The 26,293-nt window shown below is 40.6% G+C and overlaps 1 pseudogene; it reads left to right on the forward strand.

Annotated features, from left to right (window-relative positions):
- On the forward strand, positions 1 to 22,881 carry LOC114032853 (annotated as a pseudogene).
- Positions 22,882 to 26,293: the final 3,412 nt, after the last annotated feature.

The following is a 26,293-nucleotide window of genomic DNA, read 5'->3' on the forward strand; positions in this document are numbered from 1 at the left end:
TGGAGTTGGAGCACTGGGGTGGAGTTTGGAGGCTGGGAGGAGTTTAGGGGGAAGAGGGGATCATTGCATTGGAGAAGGCTTTCCACGTGATGGAGGGGTGGGCTTGGGAAGGAGAGGCAGTCAGGGTCCTTGAGTTCTGGCCCTGGGTGTGATTGGAGGAAAGGGCTCAGCCATCCTGGGGGCCTCAAGGGTTGGACCGGGTGGTGTCCTTGGGACTAGGAGGATCAGAGTGGGCTGGTGGGAAACAGGAAGTCTTTGAGCTGAGACTGCTCTGCCTTCCCTGGAGCTCAGATTCTCTCCTTTTTCCTTTTGACCTGAGTTCTCTCTGCCTTCCCTGGGACCTAAGATCTCTCTGCCTTCCAGAAGCCCACTCTGTGCATGCAGATCCCAGGTAGGTCTGAGCCAGTGTTCCCACTTACATCCTGACCTTTGTTTGCTGTCCTTGCCATTGGGTCTCATTCCCCAGGTCTGCCAGAAGCATGCCTCCCAGGCCTGGCTACCGGACCAGCTCCCTGCCCCTAAAACTTTTCCAGACTCCCAATCACTTCCTAAACATCCTGGCTGACCTTCCCCCCCGCCCCGCCTCCCCGCCCGAGATTTCTCATTGGGTCACACTTTCCCAAACTTCAGATTTTGCCCATAAGAATCCTGCCTTCACTCCCAGTCCCTGTAAGTATCCACAAGTCCTACCTCCTGCCTCAAGCCCCACCTTGGAGGCAGGAACCAAAGCTCTTTCCTGATCTCCCTTATCTGAATCTATGCCTCTTGGGCTGGTTCCCTCTCAGATCCCAGCCATTTGCCTCCCTGGAGGGATTCCAAGCCTAAGCTGTACCAGAGGGTCCTGGGCATCCTCCCCAGATCCTAGCTACACCTCAGGACACAGTCATCCTTACCTGCCAAGCTTAATGTCCATTTGGAACACTTCTTCCAATCAAGTGTCCCTGACCTCCCTGTCATGAGCATTTAGGGCTAAAGTCGGAGGCATTTAGGGTCAGGGTTAGACTGTCCTGCCTCCCAGATCCCACCCCTGCTCCCCTGCCCCAGGCCTCCTGCTCCCCCAGCCCCACATCTTTAAGAGCTCTCGGGTCCCACACAGGCGGCTGGATCCCAGCCTGGGTTTTGTCTCCCAGTCTCGGGCTTTCCTTGGCTGCTCCATTCCAGAGCCCTCCCCTTCCTCAGCCTTCCCTAACCTCCCTCCCTGCTAGATCTAGCAGTCAGTCTATTGTTTAAATAATGTGTGTTAATTGAGGAGAGGGGATGCAGGGAGGGCAGAGGATCAGTTCCAGGGAGAGCTCTGTCTCAGGGGTCATTGAGACTCTGACTGGTCTCATCCTGTCTGGGATCCCAAGCTTCATCTTCCTCTGAGGGCTCTGTAGGAGGATGGGGGAAAAGAGGGGTGCAGAAGAGAAGTAAGAGGAGGGAAGTAGTTTTCCTTTTGAGATTGGCTTCATTTCCTACCCTGACCCTCCCTGCTGCTTCCCTCCCTCTACAGGTTGGAGTCCTTTCCCTGAGGGCAAGGCCTGGGTCTTCCTAACTCCTATGGGACCTTGCCCTCTGTAAATTCCAGTTGGGCAGCCTCCTACCTATGAAGAGAGGAGAAAGAGCTCTTCTCTGGGATCCGTCTTCCTCCCCAGCTCAGTCTGCAGAGGAACAAAACCTACCCCAAGAAGGTATTGGGTCAAATCCAGACCCTAAAGCTGGAGGGAAGTTAGAAGTTTTATTATGAGGCCCAACAAACAGCAAACGCCCGGAGTATGAGCACCAAGGCAGTCAGCCTAGCATTAAGATTACAGGTGGGGCAGATGGGCTTTCTGTGCAGAAGGAAAGAAGGAAAGGACTTTCCAGGTGGCTCCAGGCTGTCTCATGGTCATCAGAAAGGCATAGAATTAGAACATCCCATGATTACTTGGGACATCGGTTAGTGAGAGTGTTGGCTGCTGCTCTATTGGTGGGGCCATAAAGGGTGGGGGAAGCAGATGCCTGGGGTAGATAAGGTCCAGGGATAAGATGAAGGGACTTTACAAAATGGAGTCACTTTGGTTACTTTGCTACCTACCCAGGGAGCCTGGATTGAGAGAGAATGGCTCCTGGGAGCAGCCAAGCCCCAGCCCAGGTGAGTGCAGTCTATCCACAGACTTGGCCAACATCAGCAATCCAGTCATTTCCATAGACATAGAGGATGGTCTATGAAACTGGCAATGCCTACTTTAGGGATCATTTCTGTACAAAAATAGGCATGAAATTGAATGCAGTGGTAACAACACTACCCTGCTCTTTTCCATGTTTTAAACTGATTCATTGGGTCCTTGATATATTGAGCACTGCTCCCCCCCATGCTGCCCTCCCCTGTTTGTTTTTAAGTTCTCTCTCATTATAGCTGTCTAACAAGGGTGACCACTTCACTCACTAGTCTCTATTACCAAGGGATCATATTTTTGCTTTCTTAATGGCTGCCTAGTATCATACACACACACACACACACACACACACACACACTTTCCCCCCTCTTCTTTGTTTGTTGTGGCCAAGCTCTCCCATGCAGCAACTGAAGTTCCCCCCAGGAAAAGTCTTCACCCTGAATCTTGTCTGGACAGACCTGGAGCAGAGCCCTGAAGGCTCCCCCAGCTATTGTTTTTTAATGTGCTATCATCAGAGCAGAAAGTGTGCTCCTGGTGCTGTTCATGGTCCCCCTACCTCAGGACACACACGACTTCTCAGATCCCTCTGAACCCCTGTCTGTTAACAGTTCTTAGGTCAACTCAATGAGCATTCAGAAAGGCCCTAGATGTTGTCAAGGTATTTAGAAACACCCTATTTCCCAGAGCTAAGACCCAGCAAACATGCTGTGCCCTGAGCTTGGCATAACAGCAATCCTTTGCACCCTGTATGATCTTATCCTCCAGCAACATGTATTGCTTGGACCAGGTGTTTATTGAGGGATTTATGATTTTCATATTAATAAATAACTGTTTAGATTTGTTGGAGCTCCCCCTATTTCTCAGGGACCTGGGAGCCAATGTTCTGCAGCCTAAAGTCATCCATCATATCTATTGACATGCCCACAATCCCTATTTCTTGTAACTGCCAAGTAAACTGAAGGAGGCACTGCATCCCTATTTCTGCCATGATAACTCTAGTTCTGTACCCTGCTGAATAATCAAAAGGTGTGACAACCCTTAGGACTTGAGAGGCTGTTCCCATGAGACAGATCCAAGCCAAGAAATGCCAACCATGGGAACTGCTTAGTCAAGACCTAAGAATGATTGTGTTGTGGTCCAACTTCCGGCATGTATATAAGCCTTGTCTGTATCCCAGCACGTTGAGCCATCCTTCTCAAGGTGTGGGGGTGAGTAGGAGACTTCTGCTTGCAAGCATTTTCCTCACTCTCTAATAAAATCACTACTTGATTTCTGACACACCGGCCTCTGGTTTCCTTGTTTGGCTTCAGTTTCCCAGGTTAGAGACTGGTCCAGTCTGGACCACATTTAAAATTCCATTGACAATATCCAAGCCCAAGATTTCTTGTACAGACTGCTCTGGGGCCATCTTGCTGCTCCTGTGTTTCTAAGACCTACCCTGGCACAGAGATTGAATGACAGATGACTTCTCTACTGTGTAAAAGAGGCTCCTGGGATTCTCATCCTTGCCTCTGTTGGTCCTGGGCACCAGGATTAGCTTCACCACCTACCATATTACTATACATATTGGTTTCCTGGTGGTATAATTTGTTCTGCTCTATGCAGAGTGTCCCATGCACTGGCAGAGACCATGAGAGCCAAAAGGAGAAAAGGAAGGATGGACAGAGTCAAGTTAGTGTGTCAAGGTACCTCAGACAATTTCTTGGAAATTTTTACTCTTCTATAGGTTAGAGAAGGTCCTAGATTGACCTGGGAAAGGAATGGATGGAACTGACTCAAGTCAATACTCAGTTTAGATGTTAAACAAAAATCAAACATTCTTAGGTCATTCAACAAATAAAAGGAGTTGTATTTAAGTATAGTATAAAAAGGACATTCAATAGGGATATGAGAGTTTTTTAGCTTGAGTAGACAAAGATCTCCTTACCTCCATGTGGGAGCTCATGTAGTCAGCAAAGCAAGGTGTGACAGTGTGCCATTTGGGGAAATCTGTCATATAGGAAGGACCCTGATTTCACATGGGTAGACTTTTATGCCTTTAGTTTACAGGCAGCCATACTAGTTTGTCCAGAGACCCTCAGAATACTACTTGAAGGGAGGCACATGGAGCCTTTGCCCACTATGTAAGTCAGGTCCTTGGGAGAGCTTTGTCACCTTTCAGGGAAAGAAAAAATAAAACTGGCCTAACCAGGTGATAGGAGAAGGACAGAACTCCAGGAGACAGTGGTCCTTTCACAAGTAGGGATCGTGCTACCTTTGACAGCCATCAGGTGAATGGTCAGTCTGATTTCAAGACTACCTGAAGGAAGAAAACCAGCATTTATTATCAGCCACCTAGTAAGTGCCAGGCACTGAGTTAAGCACCTTACCAATGTCTCATGTGATCCTCAGAACCAACACTGGAAGGTAGGTATCATTATCCTCATCTTATTTTTACTTATATATTCAGAAATATTTGGAGGAAAATATTTTTTACTTTATTTTTTAAATACAAATTTTTTTACAGCAGAAATTAGCCTTCTCTTCCTTCCCTTTCTACCACCCCACCCCATTAAGAAAGCAAGAAAACCTAACCCCTATTACAAGAATATATGTAGTCAAGCTAAACAAAATTTCTCATGGATTATATCTAAAGAAAATTATATCAACTGGCACTCTGAGTATCACCTCTCTATCAAGAGGTTGGCAATATGTCATCATGAGTCCTCAGGAATTGCTTGATCATTGCATTGATCAGAGTTCCAGTGTGTGTATACACACATATATATGAATATACACATTTGTATTAGCCAAGATCAACCTTCTAATCCTCCCACCTGTTCTCTCCCCCACATTAAGAACATAAGAAAAACAAAACCCATTACACACAATGTATAGTCGATCTGAAAAAAAAAAAAAAAACACAGTTCCTATGTCCTAAAAAATATTTCTCATTCTGTATCTGACTCCTTCACCTCTAGGTGGTAGGCAGAATGTTTCTTCATCCTTGGCCCTCTGGAGTCTTCGTTGGTCACTATGCTAATTCATGTTCAATGCAGTAGTATTCTATTACATTTATGAACTTTACTTATTCATCCATACTCCATTTATGAATAATCCCTCAGATTTCCTTTTTTTGCCACCTCAAAAAGATTTAGAAATAATCTTATACATCCTTTGAGTTTATTTTGCTTAGGCCTACTCCCTCAGTGTATCCTCATTCTAATTCCCCCTCTCCTTTCTTTCCTTTCCCTCCTTTTCACTAGTTAGTAAAATATATTTCTGTACCCAACTCTGTGTTATATGCATTCTTCCTTCCTTTGACTAGAGGACTAAGTTTCAGGCATCAGATGCTCCCAGCCACTCCCTTCTCCTTGTTTGTATAGATGTGTACTTGTGCCCCATGAGATAATATTACATGAGATATACATGAGATTATATGAGATAATATTTCCTAACCCTCCTTTCCATCCACCCACCTTAGTGTATCCCTCTTCCTCTCTTTCCATCTTTTCCTTAAGATCAAGACATAACAGAACCTCTCCAAGGTCTTCTCTAATTTGATTCCCTCTATGAGCCCTGAGAGAGATCAGAGGGGACACATATCACCTCCCCATATTTGAATATAAGTAGTTTATCTTTTTTTTTTTACTCCCATAGGCTAGTTCATCTTTCTTTTCTTGTTTATGTTTCTCTTCACTTGTGTTTGAACTTCAAAAGTTCTCTGCAGTTATGATCTTTTCATCAAGAATGCTTGGAAGTCCTTTCTTTGAGGGTTACGTCCCCCCTATATCATTACACTCAGTTTTGTTGGGTAAATTACTCTTGGCTATAAGACCATGTTCTTTACCTTCTGGAGTAATCTATTCCAAGCTCTGTGCTCTTTAATGATAGTTATTGCCAAATTCTGTATGATCCTAACTGTGGCTCCTTGGTACTTCAATTATTTCTTTCTGGATGCTTGCTGTATTTTCCTTATTCAACTGGAAGTTCCATGTTTTGATTACCATGTTTCTGGAAGTTTTCATTCAGAGATTTCTTTTAGGAAGTAATCTGTGGTTTATTTTGACATTGTGCTCTGGTTGTAAGACATCTGTGCAGTTTTAAGGTTTCTTGAAATCTTATGTCCAGGTTCTTTTTTTTATGGCATTCAGATAGTCCAATGTTATTTAAATTTTGCCTTGCTCTGTTTTCTCTGTAAGTTGTTTTTACTATGATATGCCTTACATTTTCTTCTGGTTTTTTTTTTTACCTCTTGAATTTGTTTTAATATTTGTTATTGCCTTGTGACTTCTATTTGGTCTATATGGCCAAGGTTTTGTACCCTTGTGCCAAGCTGTTAACTCATTGATTCTTTCTTCCATGTCACTCATTTCTTTTCCATTTATTTTTCTCCAGAGGTGGCTGACACAGAAGTGGGGCTTACATGATTATACAGGTGGACAGCAGGGCCTTGGTTTTTCATTTATTTTCAGTGAGGGTGGAGGTGAGAGGAAAGAAAAGAAGGGGGATTTTTTTCTAATGGAAAAAAACCTATTTATTATCCATGGGACAGTGCCTTTTTCCTTCCCATTTTCCTCAAGGCTTTAGGGAAGATCATTTGGTTTTGTCTCTAGAATTGGGAGCCAAGAACTAGACACATCGAGAAAAGGTAGCTTCAGAACTACACAAAACCATAACCCCTGAAGCCCAGCAAAAAGCTACATCCCAGGAGACCCTCCTAGAGACTGGGGAAAAGAGAAGAGAATTTTGATTCATCCAGCAGCTTTGAATGACCCATTGACCATGTGAGGTCTAAGCATGGGCCCTCTTTCCCCTGGACTCTGAATGTCCTTGTGGTCCAGTGTCTCAGACTCTTTTGGGGATGGTTGTGTATTCTGGTCCTTGCTATATTTTTATAGTAAACAACTTTCAAAAATAAAATAGGAATAACCTCTCAAATGGAGATGATAGCACCTACCTCCCAGAGTTCTTGTGATGCTAAAAATGAGATTCATAAAGCACTATATAAGTGCTAGCTATTTTCAGAACACCAAAATGGCACCTGTAAGGCTCTCTAATGCAAAATATTTTGACTGTAGTAGTTACTGAAGAGTCTTTGGGAGATATGGAGATCAAGAGATTATTCCAAGGAGTAATGAGGTTGCATGAAGGCTGTATGGTGGCTAAGGGGTTGGTATTCAACATCCAGGGGTAGGAGAAGTTTAGTCTTAGGGCCCAAAACTTTTCTTCCCAAGTCTTGACTTTTTCATGGGATTGTTCTGGCCTGAGTTTACCCTGTTGGACTTTTTACCCCATTTTATTTCTTCATTCTATGTGGTCTTTTCTTCTATTTACCTAGACAGCCATCCTCAGTTCTTAGACTTTGCTAGAGCCAGTCTGTCCCCATTTCCCCTCTGGGATGGGTTGAGAAGGTTCTGTTCAGTCTTGTTCTTTCTTCAAACTAGATGAGGCAGCTGTCTTTTTATTGTAGTTGTTGACCTTGGCCTCTTTTTGTATAATCCCCAACTGGAGTTGGTTGTCTTCTACTGTGGCCATGAATGCCCAGTCAAATGCTGGCGATCATACTGGTCTTCTTATTCCAAGAGGCCAAAAATACCCCAACAAAGGCCAGTCAAGCCTCTTCCCTAACTACTTTGAGATGAATCAACAGTCCTTGATGGCAGGCCTAAAGTCAGCCCATTGGGTATGATTGAAACCCTCACAGTAGCTAATCAGTGGGGATACAAAGAAGGCAAAAGACAGTCCCTGCTGTCAAGAAGCCCTCAGTCTAGTAAGGGAGAAGAGAGCCATGGCCAAACACACTATGTACCAGACACATAGGGCATGATCAGAGGGATGGCATTAGAATGGAGAGGATGAAGGAAGATTCCGTTTTTTTCTCCCAAGGAAATAGGAGTTAAGTGACTTACCCAGGGTTACACAGCTTGTAGAGAGGCTTCTTCTAGAAGGTGGAATTTTCAGTTGGGTGGAGATGAGGGAGGACATGGCAGGCATGGAGACAGCCAGAATCAGGACGTTTCTTGTGTGAGGAACTCACAGAAAGGGCAGTGCCACTGGATTCCAGAGTATGTGGAGATAAGCTATAGGAAGACTGGAAAGGTTGAATGGGGACCAGGTTATGAAGGGCTCTGAATGCTACAGAGGATTTTATTTTTGATTCTGAAGGGTAATAGGAAGCAATTTATGTAATTTATGCAACGAGAGTATAACATGGTCAGACACCCCCCCTCCCCAACCCTTTCTATCAGTTTGACAGCTGACTGGGGGATAGACTGAAGTGGGAAGAGAGTTGAGGCAATCAGACTCTCCTCAGCAGCTCTTGCAGCAGTCCAGGTGTGAGGTGATGAGGACCTTCACAAAGGTGGGAGTGCTTTCCAGGGATAGTGAAAGGGTGAACGTGACAGGGTTCAACTACAGATTTGATATGAGGATTGGGGGTGATGCACTTAGTAGTGGAAGATTGGACCTAGGGTTCTTGACTGAGTGACCAGGAAGCTGGTGCCTAACAGGAATTTACAGAGATCTGAAGAGACAAGGAAAGCCTCACACCTGGTGATTTGTCCTTTGGCAGCCAGCTAACTCTTTCTATGGAGACATTTGGGATAGTTTTTCTCCAAAGCTCAGTGGCATAGAAAAGAATTTTTCCTGGGAAAAAAAAAACTTGTTAAATTGGTAGCAGTGATGATGTTAAGGTCGAGGTGGGGCATGGCACTGGAGTATGGAAGACAAATTAAATCAGGGTACAGATTATAAGCTTATAGAATGTTTTAAGAAATTGTTCAGTACCTTCAGTCCTGTCTGACTCTTTAAAAAAAATTTTTTTTATTTAATAAACAAATGCACAATACGAAAAAAGTAAAAGAAACATATTAGGAACTTAAATATTGAAACTTACATACAAAATAAGGCAAGAAAAAGGTGTGTCATGTGTACAGCAGAATGTGAGAGAATTCAGAATATACAGTAATGTGTCCATTTCAAGAAAGCCTGCCTGTATAATCAATACTATGCATTTCGTTGAAAACTATCCATCTTTTCTTTACTTCCTTGTAAGTTTTCTTTTGTTCTATGCTGTGCACTTTTTACTTTGCTCTTTTTTCTCCTTCTCTCATTCCTCCCCCTCCCAGACACTACAATTAAGCATGGATAAATTTATAGATAGATAGATAGATAGATAGATATGTATATATACACCTATACATAAATACACATGCATACATATATGCATACATATTTACATATATAAATATATACATTCCTTAACAGATTCTAACCCTAATCTTTGTTTTTATGTGTGAGTGTATTTCATTTCCTACCCCTCCTGACTCCTCTACTTTGCTTCTATCTGCTACCTTGCCCTCCTCCAACAACCTACCCCCTCCAACAACTCCTCCCTTACCTTCCCATTACCATTAAACACCCTTCTACATCCCCCTTTAACCTATTCCCTCAACCTCCCCCTGAAGATCCCTCTCTTATCCTCTCCCCCATCCTTATCCCCTTAGCATTTTATTTCTTTCTAAATTTAGAAGACTTTTATATTCCTCTAGATGTATATGTATTGTTCCTTCTTGAACCCATTCCCAGTGAAAGTAAGCTTCCAGAGCTAACAGCCCTGCTCCCCCATCTAATTCCTCTGTATCAGTTCTTCTGGCACCTCATTTGTATAAGATACTTACTCTTTTTAGCTGTTCCTGAATGATTTTGCTTTTTGAAGGCATATCATGCTCAGGTCTACCCCAATCTTTTTTATGAACTATCCAATTACTAATAACAATCTTAGACATGGGTTTTACATTTTACATATATAAAAAGTAAACAGTCTGTCCTTATTGAGTCCCTTGTAATTGGTCACTGGTATATACCTTATATTTCTCTTGTCTCTTATATGTCAAATATTCTATTAAATTCAGGTTTTTTTTTTAAATCCTTAAAGTCTGACAATTCATTAAACGTCTTTTTTTTTTCATTCAGAATTACGCTTAGCTTTACTGGGTGTGATATTTTCAGCTAGAACAGCAGTTCTTTTGCTCTTTGATATATAGTGTTCCAAGGCCTGTAGTCTTTTAGTGTCACCACTGCTAGGTCTTATGTGATTCTAATTGTGGCACCATCATATGTAAAATTTTTTTTTTGTTGTTGCTCATAATATTTTGTGTTTGAGCTGGAGGTTTCAGAATTTGACTGTAATATTCCTGTGGGTTTTTCTCATAGGATCTCTTTCAGGTTGATGATTGTAAATTTTTTTCTGTTTCTACTTTCCCCTCTTCTAATGCATCAGGACATTTTTCTTTAATTATTTCTTAAGATTTTTTTTTGATCATAACTTTCAGGTAGTCTGATTATTCTTATATTTTCTCTTCTTGATATGCACTCTAGATCAGTTATTTTTATTATGAGATATTTTATATTCTCTTCTATTTTTAAAAATTCTTTATATTTTGTTTTATTATTTCTTGATCTCTTATAACTTTATTGGCTTCCCCTTGCCCAATTCTGATTTTCAAGGAGTCAATTTCTTCCTTAAGATTCTGGATCTCCTTTTCTAATTGGTTGACTTTCTTTTCATAATCTTCTTGTTTTTCTTGGATTCTTCTTATTTTTCTTTTTAGTTTTTCCTCAATCTCTCTCCTTTGATTTTTAAAGTCTTTTTTAAGTTGTTCTATAAGTTGTTTTTGGGCAGGTGACCATTTGACAGTATTCTTTGGAGTAGGAGAGAGTTTCTTTGCTTCTGTATCATCCTCTGAAGATGAACTCCAGTCTTTTGTATTTTCATAGAAACTCCATATGGTTGGATTCTTTCTCCTTTGGCTGGGCATTTCTTTGTAATAGTTTAGTGCTTGTAATCATCTCTAGGCCTGGGGCATGGGGGATGGTGCCTCTGGCCTTAGATCCTCCTTCAGTTCTCCCCTCTGACCTTGAACTCAAATCAAGACCTCCAGCCTCCTGTAAATGCCCACAGTCAGCTGCAGCCCCGCCTCACTGTATCTGCACTTACCAGGTGTGTCCTGGTTCCTTCTAACCCCTGTGGGGTCTCCACAGCACAGCTGAGTCTACTGTTTCTTGTCAGCAGAGGTTCCCTCCACTTTTCCTGGCTCAGACACCCAACTCCCTTCACTGTCCTAGAGTTAAAAGTTCCTGGGGTTGGGACAGAGGCAGCCTCCCAACCCAGCTAATGCCAGGACTTGCTGCTTATTGTTTAAGCTGACCAAGGACCTACCCTGGAAGTGTTTACTCTTCATAGGAAGGAAGCCTCATCCTGAGATTTTTCTTCAGATTTTCCCTGATTATTCCTTGAGGACTTCCTGCTCTTATTTATTTTAACTGCTCTATGTTCACCCTGAGGTGCTGTTTTATTTCTTTTGTGGAGGAAAATCTTGAGAGCTTGAAATTTTCTGACCATCTTCCCCAAATCCTCTCCATGTCTGATTCTTAAGTGAAAAAGGAGTGACTCAGGGGACCCTAGAGAAAAGAAAAGATTCAGAAATTCTTGGGAATCTCAAGAAGTATAAAAGAGCAATAAATTTCTCAATTGTTCTAAAGTAAAATAATGGAATAAAGAAGTGAAAAGTGAAATATAGATTACAAAAAAACCCTAAATCAAATGTTTTAAAGAAGAAATCACAATGATGAAAAATGAATCAGCAATTTTATGCACAGGATGGAAGATTGTTCCCAAACATCAGAGTCTCTGATAAAGTGAATCCTATACTTATGACTGAAATGGAAGACCATCAGATTCCAAGTTCATTGGCCAAACGTGTTGTGAATGTGTAAGGCTAGAAATATAGATGACCCCTCCCAAGTATCAAAATATTCTCAGATCTGGCCAGCCTCTCCTGTATATGACCCATCAGTCCGACCCTAAACTCATTCTTTTGACTCTTGTTTTCCCAAGTTTCTACAGTTCTAGAAGTGTGTTTAGATAATTTATTTCTCATAAAGAAACTGGCTAAACTTTTCTGATAAATTAGCTCAAACAAAACCCAAGCTAATTAAATATTGCTTCTTTTTTTTTTAACCAATAAAGGAACCCTCTTTCCTCCATCATGGTTGTTGTTTGGTCATTTCATTCATGTTCAACACTCAGTAAACCCGTTAGGGCTTTTCTTGGCAAAGATACTGGAATAGTTTGCTGTTTCCTTCTTCAGATCATTGTACAGATGAGGAAACTGAGATAAACAAGGTTAAGTGAATTGCTCAGGGTCACACGACTACTAAGTTACTAAGGCCATATTTGAACTCATTAAAGATGAGTCTTCCTGATTCCAAGCCCAGTGCTCTATCCACTATGCCACCTAGCTTGCCCTTCTCCATCACAGTTACTCTTTTTATTATGTAATTAATTTTGTAATTAAGGAATATACACCATGGACAAATGAAAGCAATCATAAAACAAAAGTATAAACTGTTTTGGATATGACATATACCCAGAGTGACCTCAAGCCCTCAATGTAATAATACATAACTCTTCTTCACTTGGCTGAAAAGCATCTCATACCACTCAATGCAGTCCAGAATCTGATGAATATCTCTTTAGAATTCTCTTCATGTTTTCATCCAGATAAGACTTTCTTCAAGCTCTCAGGAAACAAACTAGATGTTTAACTTTGTTCTTTTTTAAAAGATCTCATAAAACTCCCCCATCCCATCTCAGCTTCTCATAAAGACTTCACAGAGTTTTCTTTAAAATATACCACACACTTCTGAAAGGGAAGAAATTTCACATCACTCTCTCTCTTTCTTCTCCATAGATCCACACACCTCACAGATAGAACACATTTTCTCCCTGATTCCACAAGAAGATACATTACAAAATAAGATATTTCTCAGATTTATTCCAACTGATAACCATATAAAATGCTTTTCTCAAAATTCCATTGGGCTCTTAATGACAATAATTTCAGGTGTTCAGTCTGGCAATCACAAAGGACATGGCTATTGGGCAAATCCCTTCTCTGGGTTTCAAGTTTCCTCCTATAAATCAATGAGGATCAGACTATTTACCTCTGCAGTGTTTTTCAGCTCTATGGCCTATGACTTTTGATGATTTAGGAGAGAGTGACATTCAAGGATGTGGCTGTGGACTTCACCCAGGAGGAGTGGAGCCTCTTGGACCATCCTCAGAAGGCGTTGTACAAGGGGGTCATGCTGGAGAATGCCTGGAACCTACTATCCCTGGGTAAGGACACTTCCCCTGGTAACTCTGAGTCTGCAAGCAAAGGGGACATCTTCATTCCCTAGTGTGCAGGGTTTGGAGGATCTATCAATTATTAGAGAGAGAAAATATTAGTCTCCTGTGTCCAAGAGACAGACCCCTCATGCTGCCTAGTTTTCCTAGAAGAAATCTTTGCATTCTGTGATAGGAACCAGAGAGTTTCCTTTGTTGCACCTGATGCTGTCTCTTACCAATTCTAGGTAGCTTCAGGTCGGAGATCCAATTGGTGTGGAAGAATCTCAGACGTGCAACTAATCTCAGGGAGTTATTTGGTCTAACCTCTAGCTGGACGTGAATTTTGTCTGCCAAATCTCTGAGAACTGCTCAGGCAGCTTTTCCTTGCAACCCCTTCCTCTTTGGGATGGGCCTAGTATTTGGAATAGTCTTCTATTTAACAAGCAGACATTGGTAGCTCATAGCTCTTACTTGTAGCCAGTGTAGCACATTTGTCCTTCATCTTCCTTCCTATTACCCCAAAATTCCCACAAAGATGGTGGGACAGGAAGCGAAGGGAATAGGCATTTATATTCACCAGCTATTTGCCATGTGCCGGGAAAAGTGATTTCTTTACACTATTATGTTACTTTATCTTCACAATAACCTTCGAAGTTGGGAGATATTATCCCCAATTTACAGTTGGAAAACTGAGACAAACAGCTGTTAAGTGACTGGTCCAGAGGTACCCAGCTGGTAACTATCTGAGACAGGATTTAACCTCAGGCAACCCTGACTCCAGGTCCAGGGCTCTCTCTACTGCACCATCAGCTGCCTCTGATTTCTAGACAATGGAAACTACACAATGAGTCTATCCTTCTATGAAGAAGGTGCACAAGATCAAATTCTCTGACTCCAAACAGGTTCCATGATTTTTCCCCCACCTCTCACCCAAAGGGGCAAACACTTCCTGAATGAACAGTACACAAGGTTTCTATAGGTCTCAGGAAGTGAGGAGCCAGTACAGGAGGACAGGGCAAAGGGTGATTCATCAAGGTCCCTGGAGCTGGGGCACAATTACCCTTTTACCCAGTTTGGGCGTGAGGAGTTTCTGCCAGAACGGAGCATAACAGGATGGGGGGCAGAGGGTTTGGTTGTTTCTCAGAACAGGTTGTACAACACATCCCATTTTGGGTTACTTGCAACACAAACTCTGATGGGTCAGTATGTGTGACCAGAATGGAGTGATTCTCAAAGTGGAGCAGCTCTGTATCTACACTCTTCTCCCTAAAGTGAACTAAATTACAAGTTTCTCTCCATGCTCATCCCTAACTGACTCCCATGCCCAGGGCTTCCAGTTCCCAGAGAAGATGTGGTCTCTTATTTTGAGCAAAAGGAAGCACCATGGATGCTGGAGCAAGAAGGCCTGAGGAGCTGCTGTCTAGGTGAGTGAGGTGAAAGCAAGTATATGAGACCTGTGATTACAAGAGGCTGCTATGTGTTATGGTGAAGCAAGTGCTAGATTTGGGGGCAGGAAGACCTGAATTGGAATTCTTTCTCAGATTTTTTTTTAGCGGTGGCTTCCTGGGTCATTCACTGAAAAATGGAGCCTCAGTTTCCCCATTTGTCAAATGAGGCGGTTAGACTCCATGGCCTTTCAGCTCCTTCTAGGGATAAATCTATCATCTTATAAGAAGTCATTATTTGGAATTTGGGGACCTGGAATCTTCTGAAAGTATCAAAAGGGGTTAGGTTCTCCAATATGAGCTCTTTCTTAGACCTTCAAGCCAACAAACATTTATTAAGTGCCTCCTGCATGCCAGACCCTTTGCTAAGCACCAGAGACATAAAGAGATACCAGGACATCCCCGGCTCTCTTGGAACTCACAGTCTGGTGGGGCTGACAACACTCCAACAAGTATGCAGATACCCACTATGGACAGGATAAATTGGAGCAGGTCAAGAGAGGGAAGGCACTAAAGTTAAGAAGGATTGAAAATGATTTATTGTAAAAGAGGGGCTATAGGCAGGGCTTCAGGGAAGCCAGGGCAAGTGTTCTAGGCAAAAAGGGTATTGAGAAAAACCCAGGGAGTCAGGAGGTGGAGTGTCCTGTTCACAGAACAGAAAGGAGGCCCATACCATATAGCATATGGGGGGAAGTAGGGTGAAAAAAAGACTGGAAAAGCAGGAGAAGGGGAGGTGATGAAGGGCTCTAGCAGCCTGAGGGAGGATTTTCTATTGGATCCTTTGCTGGGGAGCAAGAGGAGGTTGTTGAGTGGGTGGTGACATGGTCAGGTGAGAGTTTTAGGACAATGACCTTGACAACTGGGTTGAGGATTGCCTGACTAGGGGGAGAGAGGCAGCCAGATCAACCAGCGGGCACTGAAATATCTGAGGTGTGAGGTGATTAGGGCCTGAATCAAGAAAGTGTCAATGGTGGAAGAGATGTCATACAAGTGGAATCACAGGACTTTGTTCCATATTGAATATGGGGTCAGGAGTGTGAGTGTGTAAGAGTTGATGAGAAGTGCATGATACTTCATCTCTGAGCCTGGATTATTGGAGGATGCCTGCCATAGCATTGGGAAAGTAGGAAGATTTGAGGTTGGGGCAAAAAGAATGAGTTTCACTTTGGATATGGTAGAAGGAGAACCAGGAGAGAGTTGTGTCACTAAAGCTTAGAGAGAAGAGTATCAAGAAAAAGGGGTGATTGACAGTGTCAAAGCCTGCAGACAAGTCAAGAAGAATGAGGTTAAAGAAATGACAATTTGAAGATTATTGGTAATTCTGGAGAAAGAAGGGTCAGTTGAACAATGAAGGTGGGAGCCAGACTACAGAGAGTTTCAAAAAAAGCAAGGGAAAGGAGTTGGAGACACCAGTTGTAAATGTCATCTCTAGCTCTTTAGTTCTAAAAAAGAGGAAATAAATTGGACAATATCTCATGGGGATGTATGAATCATTGAGGGTGTTTTGAGAGAAATGATTTTATTTGTGTCAACAGGGAAGGAGTCAGTGTGGGAGAGAGTGAAAATCAGTGAAAAAATGGATATACTGGGGGAAGAATATAATAGGCTAGATGAGGGATGGAATGGGATTATTTGCACACATAAAGAGATTTGTTTTAGCAAATATAGCAAGCAAGTATCTTCTGATACTGGGGCCAAAAAGGAAATAAGGGCTCTGATTTATGTGAGATAAGGAGAATAAGATAGCTCTTGATAAATGTCCAGTTTTTTCAATGAAGTAAGAGGCCTAGTTCTTAAGTGAGAAGGTGTGGATAGGGTTAGGGGTAGGGTTAGCCATTAGGGAGGGTTGGGGATGAATGAAAAGATTTGGAAAAGCTACTGTGGTGAGTGGCATAGGGAGTCAGCTTGGTAGATGTCAAAAGATTGCCTTGCCACAATGAGGGTCCAGCTAAGATTAGGTAGCTGAAATTTGTAATGGACCCAGGTGGCCTGATTTCATGATTTTCTCTCTCTCATCCAGGAGCACATGAGTTGGAGTGAAGGCTGCTGTCTTACTTAGAAGTCGTGTGAGGCTGAGCTATACATAATCATTAGCCCAAGTCCCTTTCCTGATCTCTATGGCTCAATCTCTGTCTGATTCTTGGAGACTCATTGACCAAGTTCATGTAGTGACTATGACCTCAGTTTAGGGAGCTGGGAGGTAGAGACTTGAAGGTGTCCCATGGTATAAGACCCTTCAGGAGCCTAAAAGGGAGCATCTGTGATCTTCAATGTTGGGTCTGGTCAGGTTCCATCAGAGTTAGAACCTAATGCAAGAAAGAGACAGAACTATGACTGAAGCCAGAACATGCGTTTGATAATTCAGAGAGAGGCCAGAATGCAGGGATTGAAGTAGAGGTTAGGGTCTGCTGTCAGCCCTCTGCCCAGTCAAGCAATCAATAAACACTGATTAAGCACCTTGTGTTTTAAGCACTGTGCTAAGCTCTAAGGGTACAAAGAAAGGTAAAAGAAAGTCTCTGCTATCAGGGAGCTCCCAACATAGTAAACAAACATGGAGATAGAGAAGAAGAACAGAAGATGAACCTTACTCTTAATTGATCTACTTGAAAAGAGATTGTTTTTGAATGGAAATACATTTAGTTCAACAGAAAAATGACAAGGAGTGAGGATAATAACAATCCGAGAAGGAGAACACAATTGGGGGGAAATAATCTAAATCAAAATCATGATTAAAATAATAGCTAGCATGTATAGTCACATGAAAAAAAATATTATAAATCAATATTGATCAGAGAAACGCACATTAAAACACCTTGGAAGTACTACCTCACACCAATCAGAGTGGCTAATATCACCAAAAAGGAAAATGTTGGATATTGGAGGGGATGTGGGAAAACTGGGACATCAATGCACTGTTGGTGGAGTTGTGAACTGATTCAACCATTCTGGAGAGCAATTTGGAACTATGTTCAAAAGGCTATAAAACTGTGCATACCCTTTCATCCAGCAATGCCACTTCTAGGTAGACATCCAAAAAAAGGGACAAGCACCTATTTGTATAAAAGTATTTATAGCAACTCTTTTTGTGGGGGCAAAAAATTAGAAATTGAAGTGATGCACATCAATTGGGGAATGGCTAAACAAGCAGTGATGTATGATTTTACTGGAATACTATTGTGCTGTAAGATATGACAAGCAGGATGATTTTAGAAAATCCTGGAAAGACTTACATGAATTGATGCATAATGAAGTGAACAGAACCAGAACATGGTACATCATAAGAGTAATATTGTTTCATGAGGAACTATGAATGACTTAGCTTTTCTCAACAATGCAATGATCTAAGACAATCCCAAATGATGAAAATTCATTGTTTTTAGCTCCCTAACGAGTAAATACAATGAACTGATGGTTATTATATAAAAGATTTATTTTTCTCCTGGCTCATGACAAGTAGTGTGTCCCATGATATAAGACTATGATAATGTACAATGATAAATGTACTTGGAAGTTAATTGCACAGATTGTATCTTTTTTTAAACAATGTTTGTATTTAAAATCAATGTTGTAAGGATAGTATTTCTTCAGACATAACTTTCTTTTTTCTGCCAATGAAAAACCAGGTACGTTTTCATTGAAACTCTACTGAATGACTAATCTGTGTTGCCAAACAGTTCATTTGAGAAGCTGACAGGGAGGCGAATAATAACATAAGTAGAGGATAGGTTCAAATCTGAGAACAATCTTAGCATTGCAATGAGGGGTTCTTTAAGGTCTGTTTTTGTAGAACATTTGTAGGGGTCCATGATGGCTTCAATGTGGCCTCTACTGTACATGCAGAGCAATCATGGTTCCAAAGAGCCTGTTATCTCTGCTGCAAGAATGCAAACCCCTGTAACATCTTGATCTGGTGATTACAGCTTTGAGGAGATGTGATTACAAGGTAACCCAGAAATGAGAGGGCTATTGTGGTGCAGTTCCAAAGAGCCATTGAGGGTCTGTGCATGCTTGTGACCATTTGCACATGAATGTCCAACGTTTCTGGAAGTTTGGAAATAATTTGATGTTGAGAAATGGAAAAAACATGTTACAATAGTCAGAAGCAGTCAGAGTGTGATGTTCTTATTGTAAGAACCCCAAAAGCATTATATGCCTGACCATAATGATTTGGAATCACTGCAAAAAGAATTCTATTATCATTGAAATTTGTACAAGCTTGTTGTCCCAGAGCATAAATATCTTAGCAACAAAAGTGGATGATTACTTAATTCTTAAGGTGACATTAACAAATTTTTACTTAATCCTTTGGACAACTGTATAGAACCTCCAATGGGGTTTGTGAAACCATAAATGGGAAAGAGCTTCCAGAAGACTAATAATGAAGCATGCTGTCCACTTCTTTTCTGTGTGTGTGATGTGTTCATTTTATTTAATAATATCCATACCATGTTATTACCATGGAATGTCAATTCATTTTAAACATTAGAATTCCACAAGTATAACAAAGCATTACTTAAATATGTCAACATTTGCATAAAGAGAATGCGCCCATAATATGATAAACCATGAGATCTAAAGGACAGTAATGTATTTTTCAATTGGACTGACTCTTAGAGAGAAAACACAATACTGCACACATTTTAAGTCTCTTTACTGCTGAACAAGCAGTTCAAATACACATAAAACAGATGGCATTTAAAAAACAATTTCAATATGGTAGCAGCAAAAATACAACTAAGCCATACCACTTGTTATTCTTATCTTTTACTAACTTCATAATAAATACTACTGTGTTAAGTAGCCTGGTTAACAACTATTCAAGGCTCATCTTAAATATAAAGAAGAAAATTCTTGCTACAATATTTTATTTCATGTTTTTCTTACAGATGTTCTTTTGGTCCTAGTCAAAGCCAGGCAGCCCTAGACACTGAAGTTTCCAACATTCTACAAGATGAGGAAGTGTTTCCTGAATTGTGTTAAAGCAGCTTCCCATATTATATCCCCAAATATTTCCTGTCTTAAAGCAATAGGAGCTATGTCTTGGCCCTCTAATTTTTCAGTCATTAATTTTTGAGATTTGAGGAATATGAATATAATTTATCCCAAGTAAGCTTCAGTGACCAGTTCCTTTTGTGCTAACTTAGCTCTCCTAATTCACTCTCTGATACTAATCAGTATACCTTGAATCACCTGGGAAACTCAAACTTCCATGAAAAAAAAATCCCATCTTTAAAATATCATGATTGCTTGTCTCTGACATGTGCTGCTTTTTAGAACCACATGTCCCTAAATGATTTATTTTTAAACATAAACAGATGACCTCAATGTGAGGTATCTAACTCTAAAACATCAGCATGAAGACAGCATCTTTCCTCCTAAGGTTTGGGTTTTACCCAGTATTCCCGATACATGGAGTACAATATACCAACAGTCATTGCTCCTACTATGAAACCTTGGGCTCCCACACTCGTGTGAATCAGGTGGACAGACATTTTAGTGTCCCCTCTACTCCTCAGTTTGTATAATCCATATGCAACAACAGCTGCAAAGCCTGCCATTCCAATTGGGACAAATGGTGCCTCTAGCTTTTTGAGCAAGTTTTGATCCCAAAGTCTCATCATAAATGGAGAGGGAAGCATCATTGTCTGCTGACATTGTAGCTGGTTGAAGAGCCTTCAGAACAAGATGAAGCAAAACCACCTTCCACAAGCAGCCAGTCACTTCAGCTTCACCTCCAACCTTCCCCATCTACGTCACCTGTCCACTTCTTTACAAAAGGATGATAGACTCAAATTCATGTATGAGATACATATTTTCAGACATGGGAAAGACCATATGTTTTAAAAATTGCATTTATTATGAGAATTTTTTTTAGTACTAACATTTTATTTTTTAATGTTTTATTTTCTCCTATTATACATTAAAACTTTTCAAACATTTGTTTAGATTTCAAATTCCAAATTCTTTCCATCTTTCCCCTCTCCTCTCCCTGAAATGGTAAGCAATCTGATATAGGTTATACATGTGCAATCATTATTACAAGGATTTCATTTTTATTTTAGTGAGCCTAGGCACTTAAAGACAATTTAAAAAAAAAAGAAATAAGTAATGGCTAGCCCAAAACATTAATAGGCCAAGGGGCAGCGAGGTGGTACAGTTGATAGAGCGCTGGCCTTGGAATCAGGAGGACCTGAGTTCAAATTTGGCCTGAGACACTTGACATTTACCAGCTGTATGACCCTGGACAAGTCCAGTTGCCTCACAAATAAAATTTGTTAAAGGCCAGAATGAAATCTTTTATGCTTTAGATAAATACAAAAAACAGTACTGGTATTCTTCATATGACCTCAAATACTGCAAGAGAAAGGAATAAGATTGAAAGCTATTACTAGGGAAATTACATAATACTTCCAGACATGAAAGATTATGAAATAATTTGAATATTTAGTATATGTGCACCAAATGGCATATATCTAGGGAAAAAAATTTGAAAGTACAGATGATGAAAAGGAAAGATTGAAAGTGGAAACAGCCTGTCTAGTACTATGGACAGAGCATGCTAAGTCATGGGTTTGAGTTCTTGTCTCTGTCTCTGGGATTTCAGTCAGTTCACTCAGCCATTCTGAACTTGTGGCCTGAGTTGTGAAAGTGATAATAATGCTCTGCCTCTGTCACAGGTTTGTTGTGAGGATCCAATGTAATTGTGTGTGAAGCTCTTTGTAAATTAAATCATCCTTGGGATGTGAACTAATGGCATTTTGATACAATTTGTTCTGCTAATTTGAAGACTTGAAGTTTGAAGACTTTTCTCTTTACCTGGGGAAAGAGAATATAAAGGAATTTATGTTCTGCCAATGGAGGGAAGGGGAAATAATTACACATTTTATTGCTTGTTTCTTTCAGAAGGAGACATGAGACTGGAAGTGAAGGAGACTATGGCAGAGCTAAGTCTTTCTGTGGAAGAAATTCAGGAGCAAAGATCCATGGATGATGGTCCCTGTGACATCACTTGGGGAGAATTCTGTTCTCTACATCAGAGAATCCACACTGGAGAGAAACCTTATGAATGTAATCAGTGTGGAAAGGCTTTCACAAACAGGGCAAGTCTGGCTCAACATCAGAGAATCCACACTGGAGAGAAATTGTATGACTATAATATGTGTGGAAAGGGTTTTACACTGAGGTCCTGTCTTAAAATACATCAGATAATCCACACTGGAGACAAATCTTATAAATGTGATCAAAGTGGAAAGGCTTTTACCCAGAGGTCTTATCTCAGTGTACATCAGAAAATCCACACTGGTGAGAAATCTTATGAATGTAATCAGTGTGGAAAGACTTTCCGAGGCAGCTCCAGTCTTGCTCAACATCAAAGAATTCACACTGGAGAAAAATCTTATGAATGTAATCAGTGTGGAAAGACTTTCCGAGGCAGCTCCAGTCTTGCTCAACATCAAAGAATTCACACTGGAGAAAAACCTTATGAATGTAATCAGTGTGGGAAATCTTTCTTACTGAGGGCTTATCTTGCTAAACATCAGAGAATCCATACTGAAGAGAAACCTTATGAATGTAATCAATGTGGAAAGACTTTCAGAGGTGGCTCCAGTCTTGCTGAACATCAGAGAATCCATACGGGATAAAACCTTATGAATGTAATCAGTGTGGAAAATCATTCCCACTGAAGGCTAATCTTACTTTACATAAAAGAATCCACACTTGTGAGAAACCCTATGAATGTAATCAATGTGGAAAGGCTTTTAGAGACAATTCCACTCTTGCTAGACATCAGAGAAGCCATACTGGAGAGAAGTCTTATGAATGTAATCAATGTGGAAAGGCTTTTGCACTGAGAGACTCTCTTGGAGTACATCAGAAAATCCATACTGGAGAGAAACCTTATGAATGTAATCAATGTGGAAAGGCTTTTAGAGACAGTGCCACTCTTGCCAGACATCAGAGAATTCACACTGGAGAGAAACCTTATGAATGTAATCAATGTGGAAAGGCTTTTACAGTCAGGGGCCTAAGGAACCCTTGAGGACATTGCCATTTCCTTCAGCACAGAGTTTCTAGGGCATCACTCCCTTTTCTAGTGGAGGAGGTGTTACAGTGCCCCTCACTTCTGGGATTATGTTCCCACTGGGCTCCAGGGCCTCTGTATATACCTCCCAGAGCTTGCTCAACAATGCTGCTACATGATGGTTGGTGACATGATCATTACCTGGGACAGTCATTTTGACCAAAAGTGGTCATCTTAAGTTTTACCAAAAATATGATCTGACCTTTTAACCAAAAATGGTAATAATACTGATTTTAAAATATATTCCCACTGGGCTCAAGGGCCTCTATGCATACCTCCCAGAGGATGACATGCCAGCTTGCCCAACAATGCTGGTTATATGATGGTTGGTGAGTTGATCATTACCTAGGACAGTCATTTTGACCAAAAATGATCATCTTAACTTTTACTAAAAGTATGATCTGACCTTTTAACCAAAAATGGTAATAATACTGATTTTAAAATATGATATGCCCTCAGTGTTCATCATACTATACTTGTCACTGTCCCTTAGAAAAAAAGTGACATAAATGAATGACTTGAACATTTAATGGCTTTTAAGGTTCTTTCTAGCTTAAATTTAATGAACATATTACCTACAAATAGTGGCCACAGCAAACATAGAGAGCTGAGACAGAAAGGCACAAACATTTAAAAGGAGAAACTGGAATAAAATGATTAGGTATGTTGGACACTAGAGAAACGCAAGCATTTGCTATCAAAGTTGAAATAGTAAAACATTAAGAACATGATTAGTGGAGAAATGGTTGTGGGGAGGGAGCCATCCTTCCTCATCATCATCAACAACAAATGTTGACCAACTAACACCAGCAGTCATTCTAGATAGGCACGGTGGCCTTGGGAGTGGCCATGCCCTGCTTGACTATGGTGTACAAGGTCTGCTTCTAGCCCAGTCCCCACAGTTATTGTCTAGGAAAGCAAGTCTCGTGGAGAAGGGGCCAGACATCTACACACAGCAGGCCCAGGAGCCTTGGGAAGAATAACACTTCCCACTCTGGTGCCCTCACTCATTCAGGGACAGATCCCCTGTGGAGATGCGCCTGGCAGGAGCTCCTGCAGGGCCTACAGCGTCACCTAAGGACGACCCAGAAAAGCAAGTTCTTGCCCCCAAAGTCTTTGGTACTAACCCTCACCCTAATTCCAATGGTTCAATATCAGAAAGTGATTAAGATTTTATTGGAAGAGGTATCACCATCAGCTTTGCTATTTCACCCTAAGCACCATGGGTGGTCCATTCAACTTGCAGCTCAAATGTCTCATAGGTGTTGTTTTTCCCATTAGAGCATGAGCTTTGTGGGGTGCAGCCTTACTTGACTAATATGATTTCCAGTGCTTGGTTACATAGTAAGCCAACTTAATCAATGCTTTGAAGATCCTATTCATTCCTGAAGTTACGATTTAAAGTGAAAGGATATCAAAGAACTGTGAAAACCATTGGCCTTGATTACTATATATTCAGAGAGTCGAAAAGTTAGCATGGTAGAGCTGAGTCAGGAAGTCCCTAGTTAAAACCCACCTCTGAAGCTCATCTGGCCCTATTTAATAACCCTCAGTGCCTCCTGCAAACTCCCTAAGCCAGCTGATCTACTTTAGTGAAGGGATTTTCCATACCGAGAGTTCTCTATACCAGTGAAATTGCATGTCCCTTTCTAAACGACAGTGGAGAAAAGTACATGGAAATTGAAGATTTCATTTTTTTATTTCAACATCCAAGGATACCAATTGACCAGGCAGAAAGAGCTTTGAGAACCAAAGACATGTAACACTTTTTCTGCAGCCCATCCAGGATTCATCAGTTTTATTTTTTGTCATCTTTGCCAATCCAATGGTTGTGAGGTAGAAAATCTCAGAGTTCTTTTAATTTTCACTTCTCTAATTATCAGTGATTTAGAGCATTTTTTAATGTGGCTATTGATAGCTTTAATTTCTTCTTCTGAAAACTGCCTGTTCATATACTTTAACTATGCATCAATTAAGGGATGACTCTTATTCTTATAAATTTTAATCAGTTCCATATATATCTTAAAATGAGACTTTTTTCAGAGAAACTTGCTGCAAAGATTTTTTTTCCCAACTTCCTGCCTCTCTTCTCATTTTAGCTGTATTGGTTTTGTTTGTGCAAAAACTTTTCAATTTTATATTAAAATTATCCACTTATGTAAACAAAATTTGATCCTCTCTATATCCTTTGTGTTCATGAAATCTTCCCCTGTCCTGGCTCTGATAATTTTTTATTTGCTCCTCTAATTTGTTTATGATGTCACTCTTTATGTTTAAGTCACGTACCAATGTGGAATTTGTCTTGGTATATGCTTTGAGATATAGGTCTATACCTACTTTCTGCAAGACTGCTTTCCAGTTTTCTTGCCAGTTGAAGATTGAGTTCTTGCTCCAATAACAGGGATCTTTGGGCTTACCAAACACTAGGCTACTGTGCTTGTTTGCTTCTGTCTATTGTGTACCTAATCTAATCAACATCTTTATTTCTTTGTTGTTGTTGTCGCTTAATTGTTCAGTGCTGTCCAGGTCCAACATGTCATGACCCCATGTGGAGTTGTCTTGGCAAAGATACTTGAGTGGTTTGCCATTTCCTTCTCCAGTGGATTAAGGCAAACAGAGATTAAGTGACTTGCCCATGTTCACATAGCTAGTGAATGTCTAAGATCAGATTTGAACTCCAACTCCAGGCCCAGCATTCTATCCACTGAGTCACCTAACTGCCTCTCTATTTCTTACCCAGTACCAAATTGTTTTGAAGGTTATGGCTTTATAGTATAGTCTGAGATTTGGTTCTGCTAGGCCTCCTTGACATCTGTTCCTATAAATGAATTATTATTTTTTTCAAACTCTGTAAAGTAATTCTTTGGTAGTTTGATTGTGGTGGTATTGAACAAGTGAATTGATTTAGGTAGTATTGTCATTTTTATTACATTGACTCAGTCTACTCACAAGAAATTAATATTTATCCAATTATTTAGATCTGTCTTTATTTGTATGTAGAGGGTTTTGTGTGTAGTTCCTGAGTGTGCCTTGGCAAGTAGACTCCCAAGTATTTTCTATTTCTGTAGTAAATTTAAATGGAATTTCTCTTCCTATCTCTTCCTGCTGGATTTTATTAGTAATATACAGAAATATGAATGATTTGTGTGGGTTTATTTCATATCATGCAATCTTGCTGAAGCTGTTCATTGTTTCAATGTGTTGTTTTTAGTTGACTCTCTAGGATTCTCTAAGTAAAATGTTGTATTAGCTGCAAAAAGTGATAATTTTGTTTCTTTTCTGACTATGTTTGTTCCCTCAACTTCTTTTTCTTTCTTACTGCTATAATGAGTATTTCTAGCATTGTACCAAATAGTAACGGTGATAATGGACATCCTTTCTTATTGGAAAAGCCTGTAACTTATCCCCATTATAGATGATGCTGATTCTTGGTTTTAGATAGATACTACTTGCAATATTTAAGAGATATCTC

The sequence above is a fragment of the Vombatus ursinus genome, unplaced genomic scaffold, assembly GCF_900497805.2.
Source record: "Vombatus ursinus unplaced genomic scaffold, bare-nosed wombat genome assembly UNPS02005659.1, whole genome shotgun sequence".
NCBI lineage: Eukaryota > Metazoa > Chordata > Mammalia > Diprotodontia > Vombatidae > Vombatus > Vombatus ursinus.